Below are 6481 nucleotides of genomic sequence, written 5' to 3' on the forward strand. Positions count from 1 at the left end.
TCAGAATAAATTTTAGAAACTTAAACAATGTATGTTTACTATAATATAGCTTTCAACGACATGTATAATATTTATTCACTATATATTTTGAATACTTAAAGCCTAAGTCTTAGTCAATGTTTATCCACTACGGATTTTACAGTCTTAAATAAAGTGTTCACTACAGATTTTACACTTAGACAATGTCTATCCACTACAGGTTTTACATACTTAAACAATGTTTTATTTATTATCTTTTTTATAGACTTGAACAAAGTTTACTCACTACAGAGTTTACAAACTTTTACAATATTTATTCACTATATATTTCACAGACTTAGACAATATTTATTCGTTATAGCTTCCATAAACTTATACAATGTTTAATTATTCCAACCTTTATTGACTAAAACAAGTCCCTTGATGGGACAACGGTAAGTTTGCAGATCCACAACGCTAAAATTTGTGGTTTGATTCCCCGCAGTAGACTCAGTAGGAAAACCTAATGTGGCTTTGTACCAAAACAAATAAATAAGTCTAATAAAATATTTATTCTATGTAGTTTGTTGTTTTGAATTAAGAACAAAGCCACACAATGGATCATCTGTGTTCTGCCTACCACGGGTATCGAAACCCGGTTTTTAGCGTTGTAAGTCCACAGACATACCGCTAAGTCACTGGAGGGCTTATTCTATGTATCGTATAACAAAGGAAACATGTATAACCACTTAATAAGCTAAAAATATCATTGACTAATGCAAGTTTTTAGTCAATATCTGTTTTATAGTATACTAGATAATTTAATGTAGGAAAAGATGTAGAATTTTCAAGAAGAGGATTTTGAGTGAATGAATAGTGGACAGTGCATGGCATTCAGTTAATACAGTGTTTCTTTAAAATTTTGTAATTTAAACGAGAGAGCAAATTTTAATGCGATAACACATATCTTTATCGTTGTTTGGAATTTATAAAACAAAACAAAAACATCACCACATAACATGGTGTAAAGTAGGGTTAGTGAAGTTCAGAAACACGAACATGCAGTACTGCCACATTTTCTGTCATGGCAATTTCCTGAATATTTATTGCTGATTTTTACTTACAGAATCAGCAACCACTTTCGTTCAACCAGACATTGTATCGAGACAAATAACACGTGCTCGCACAGACGAAGCAAGTGAGAGATGGTTGGTGCAAGTGGTTTTAAGGTTTCATCCGAGTTAATGTAAAAATCAACATTCTTATCTAAAGTGTTTCTGAAACGTTATGTTTTCTCACTATAAATAAAATATTAGTTTTTCTTAGTGATAAGTCTTTATGAAGAAATTTGGTTGTTTATTTAGATTATTTTTAAAGAGGTTTATTATACGGCATGGAAAATCCTTAGATGTCTCCTATTATATGCCAACACTTGAAGCCAATCTTCTGGTATTTACTCAGCAAATAGGGATGCTTTACTTATAACGTGAGAAGGACAAAAAAGCTTAATAAACTATATCTTAGACTATAGTTAAGAATCACTCACTAGCGAAGGAAACGTTTTTATTCCTAAACCACTAAAAGCAAAAGTATTATTCTTAAAGTTAACAATAAACAGCAGTTCAAAATATTTGTCAGCTAAATGCTTTGATATTACCTTGTAGTTGGATATATCCAATCATTAGTTTGAAAGTTTTGTCTGTTTTAAATAATTGTTAATATTGTCCTTAGAAATCAAAAGTAGTTTGAAAACTCAGTTGATTTTGAAAAAAAGAGAAAGAAAGAAGAATAAGAAGTGGGGGGAAGCAAACTATATATTTTGTTCCCCCAGTAATTGAAGCAGGAGGCACGTGCCCCTTCCGTGTTGCATGTTAAGCACAGCGGGAGACACCTGCCCATTCCGTGTTACATGTTAAGCACAGCGGGAGACACCTGCCCATTCCGTGTTGCATGTTAAGCACAGCGGGAGGCACGTGCCCATTCCATGTTGCATGTTAAGCACATCTAACCACAAATAGTTATTTACTATCAAGCATTTACTTTAACAATTACATTTGACTCTTAACTAAGTTATATAATCTATCAACTACTAACAAAGAGAAACCTAATGTTAGTATATCAATAAGTTATTTAATTTATTAACTACTAACAAAGACAAAATTAGGGTTAGCAGTCCTCTAGCTTATTTAGACTATCAGCTAAATGATTATTTCGGTTAATCTTCATGTTAATCAAGAGAAAGACACTGTATCACGTGTAGGGAGTTTCTGAGCAACTTCTGTACTCCGTACGTGTTTATTCTACGAACTGGTCGTGCTGGATTGAGACGGGTAAGCAATAGTTAGAATCATGAAACCCTGATACAAAGACGGCTATAAAATCTCCATAATTGTGATATTATGATGTTATATCATTGGCGTTGAAAAAAAATGCGAGGGAAGCCCTGAAGTTAACATGGTTGTATCTGCTGTGTTCACCAAATGATGCCGATAAAGCCAGCCTAGTATTATAAAAACACAAAGATAAAACACTTAAATTTAATAAGTCCGTTTACAAACCAATAAAAAATCAATATACATTCCAAATGTTAATACTAGGCCTATCATAAATGTATAACTAATTTGGCACATGTTAGACCCTTACAATAAGATGTTGTATTTTTCGTGAAATTTAATTATACTGTGCAACAACATTCTCAAGAAAGAAATTGAAATGTTACAACGAACAGTTGCATATGATACTATTTAAACGATTGCAAAGTTTGGTTTAAATTTCACGCAAAGCTACACGAGGGCCATCCGCGCTAGCCGTCCCCAATTTAGTAGTGTAAGACTAGAGGGAAGGCAGCTAGTCATCACCACCCACCGCCAACTCTTGGGCTACTCTTTTGCCAACGAACAGTGGGATTGACCGTAAAATTATATCGCCCCCCATGGCTGAGAGGGCGAGCATGTTTGGTATGACCGGGATTCGAACCCACGACACTCGGATCACGAGTCGAACGCCTTAACACGCTTGGCCATGCCGGGCTTGTTTTGAAAAGTCCAACGTGTAGTAAACTGAAATAATATGGGTACGGAATTCGAAAATACGGAAAGCTATATCAGAAAACTGAGTTTATGAGGGGAATGCCTATATATAGACGCAGAATGTCAAAGTAAATGTTTGTTAAACTAAACGTTATGGTTATGATCAGCAAAATATCATAGAACAAAAATAGTTTAGTGGCTCTTTATGGAATAAAACAAACCAGATGAAGCGTTTCTTCAGATAAAAAAAATACTAATTCTAACCCTCTTTGTTACATCTAGTAAACCACAAACAAATATTTCAGTATTTCAATGTAAAAGTAAAAACTCCACGTGAAAAAAAGACTCCTAGCGATCGTTATAGAAAACGAATATTCTTGGATAGATCAACTGTTCATTAAGTTCAGAATAGTAAATGGCAAAAAAAAAAACTTAAACAAATCCACTATTTAAGTAAACGCCATTGTGATTAAGTCATATGTCATAATGCTGTAATATAATATATTTTCTGTCACTTTCCAAAGTTTTGTGGTGACAAGTTTGAGGGTTCAATCCCCGCAGGGACACAACATAGATACCCTGCTGTATTTAAATTAGTCAGATCAGAAGATGCAAACGTTTGAAGTACTGCTTCTTTTGTCATAAACATTGATAAAACCTGACTATATATGTAAGTTTAAGAAGAAAATTTAAGAAAGTTTTAGCGTTATTTAGTGAAAATCAAATATGGTGATGGTTAAAAATATTAAATCCTGTGAGGAGAACTAGATAGTTATTGTCAAGACACTCAGTTATTCTTTTAAAACTTAAATGTTGTCACTATGTAAGCTATTTAATGAAAGTAAAACTGTTTTAATCTCTAAGTAAACCTTAAAGTTACTTAGGCTTAAATAAATCGTATTTTTAATGAGCCTGTAACCACAAACAATAAGTGACACGTCAAAACATATTTGAAATTTGTGTGAGGGTCAGTTGTCACAGTTGTCGTTCGTCAGTTTTAAGTAAATCCAACTAATAACCCGTTATACAACATTTTGTTAATTGGTTTCAATACCAAATTCATTAGAATAATTTACTTCAAGTTTAAACAGAATCGAAATAATTTTATAGCTAATTTATGAAGTAATTCAAGGAAATGCTAGGGTAGCCATGCATAAAACTGATTGTTAATTCAGTTAAAACATCTCAACGAAGTTGTACTAAAATGAAAAATTCTGGCAATTCTGGATAGCAAATACTACTAAGTTCTTGAGTCACTAAAAACAACAACAATTTAATATAGTTTTATAAAGGATGTATGAAGTTATAATTAAACAAATCCTTCAACCCAATAATTCTGGACATTGGATGTCACCTTTTTGAACTTGATCAAGAGTTGTCAGTAGGTCATAGTTTATGTCCTCACCGACAAAAGAATCGTGTTTGTAGTTGTGATGACTCATGATGAACTTTCTAATCCACTGTGCACCTGTCATGAGTTTTCCAGAAGCACGTTGTTGTATAAGCTTTAAGTAGCCATCTACAGCAATGATAGAATCGTGAGTACCCTTCTCACGAACATACTCTCGTATGATTGGAATAATGCCAGGAAATATACCTTCTGACCCGTTAATTATCTCATCAACAGATGCACGCTTCAAGCTGCTATTGGTCTGTTTAATACTATGCTCTAATTCTGTGGTACAACTTACATCTTTTTTTATCCAAAATCTTTCTTCCAAAACAGCATTTCGCTTTTGTGCAACCATAAAATTTTCCTGAAGCTTGCTCATAGGAATAAGCCAGTTCAATCTCTTCTCCATGAAAACTTTAGCGAAAAGTGAAACGAATATGGCATAAGCTGCATTTTCAAAATCTGTTATTTGTACGTCCATTGCCTTGAGCTCAAGACGCCAGAAAGCTTTAGCTGAAGGGTCAGGAACTTTGAAAAGCACTGCTGCAATGTACGAGCTCTGTAATACTGTCAGCATATTGCTGGTTTCAGTTTCAGTTTCTTCCAGTTGTTCCCAACAAGCAAAAGCGGAATTCTCAATAGGGATCGTGCTAGCTGAAGTGCAAGTTGTGAGTCTACTCCGTGTGAAACGAGTTCTTGGTAAAATCTTTCATCGATCAAAAGAGGCAAATCATTAAACTCGGAACCTTCTTTAGACAAGTACAAAACGTTTGATTCCCATCGAGGCGTATTAGGTAGTTTATAGTTCAGTTCTTCAGGGTGGAATACTTCTGTTCTGGACCTATCGTCACAGTTGTCAGATAGTGTCTGCCACCTGCAATCAAGTTCTGTCAAGTACCCTCTTCTGACTGGACAAGCAGCGCTCAATGCCATCATTATTGGAGCCAAAAGGCACAGCTGATCATGCAGAAATTTGGATTCCTCCAAACAGGATGCTTGTAAGGTGACTTGCAAGGCACAGCTACCGAGTCCAAACATTCCACAGTCTTCATAAACATGATTTGGTTTGGCAACTTCTTTCGATTCTCCATCGTCACCGAGTGCTTGTAAATCCTCTATGTAAGGATCTGGTGTATGCGTGTCTTTAAAAATTGGAATATTTACCATGCCTCGTGTTTCTCTCCTTTTTTGAGAATTAATGACACATGTCCTGTACACTGTGTTATCCTGACACAGAGATTCATCTGGTATAAATAAGGATCTCAAGATACCAGAATCTGGTGTAGGGTCATACGATGGTTCGGTGAAATATCTACACCCAAACCGTGGGAACATTGTTAACGTTAAGTAGGTTTCGTTTTCTCCAAGGTTCGCTAACACTTCTTTTCTTCGTTCTTTCATGTTTTTCTCAACTTCATCACAGCACTCCAAAACATCTCCATATGGCTCTTTGGGGCAACTCTCTAACATAGATTCCATGACTTCGTCCGACCACAAACCAACCAGTGACTTGCTCTTTTCACGCAAATTCTTTAAAATTTTGGAAGCGCACAAATGTAGTCTTACTGTTTTACTTTCTTGGTTGAGCTTCATAATATGGCCTTCAATCTCGTCACCCCACATGAACGGATCATCTCTTCTATACTTGTGTTGGTTGTAGTGGTAAATAAACTGACGACATGCTAGATTTCGCACTTTATCTACGTGTTCTAGCAATTCTTCAAAATTTAGAGGATGTGGGTTATTTAATATTCTCATGACGGTGTTGGTTATAGCCTTTCTATTAAAAACGTTATTTAATATATGACTTGGTTTTCGGGGCGTGTCGCCGTTAGTAACGTTCACTATTATATGCCGTATGCGACCTTGTGCTTCAACGCTCGATTCAGATTCTGCGCAGTAGAATGTTCAAGTTCCCTTGATAATTGCTGTAGTTTATAATTTCTTTTCTACTACCAGGGTAAGCAAGTAATGGTTACATGACAAAAAATCATCGCAGACTTTGGATATATTAACTTAAACAGACAACTAAATATATAGAGTTAGAGAGAAGAGATGACGACAATGAAAAATATATTAGTTACATCACATCTTCAAGTTT

The 6481-nt window shown here is 35.0% G+C and overlaps 2 pseudogenes; both read right to left on the reverse strand.

Annotated features, from left to right (window-relative positions):
* Positions 1-4309: 4309 nt before the first annotated feature.
* Positions 4310-4861, reverse strand: LOC143233464 (glutamate--cysteine ligase catalytic subunit pseudogene; annotated as a pseudogene).
* An 89-nt stretch (positions 4862-4950) lies between these two features.
* On the reverse strand, positions 4951-6138 carry LOC143233470 (glutamate--cysteine ligase catalytic subunit pseudogene; annotated as a pseudogene).
* Between the last annotated feature and the right edge of the window lie 343 nt (positions 6139-6481).

The sequence above is a fragment of the Tachypleus tridentatus genome, chromosome 1 (genome assembly GCF_004210375.1).
Source record: "Tachypleus tridentatus isolate NWPU-2018 chromosome 1, ASM421037v1, whole genome shotgun sequence".
NCBI classification, from domain to species: Eukaryota; Metazoa; Arthropoda; class Merostomata; order Xiphosura; family Limulidae; genus Tachypleus; species Tachypleus tridentatus.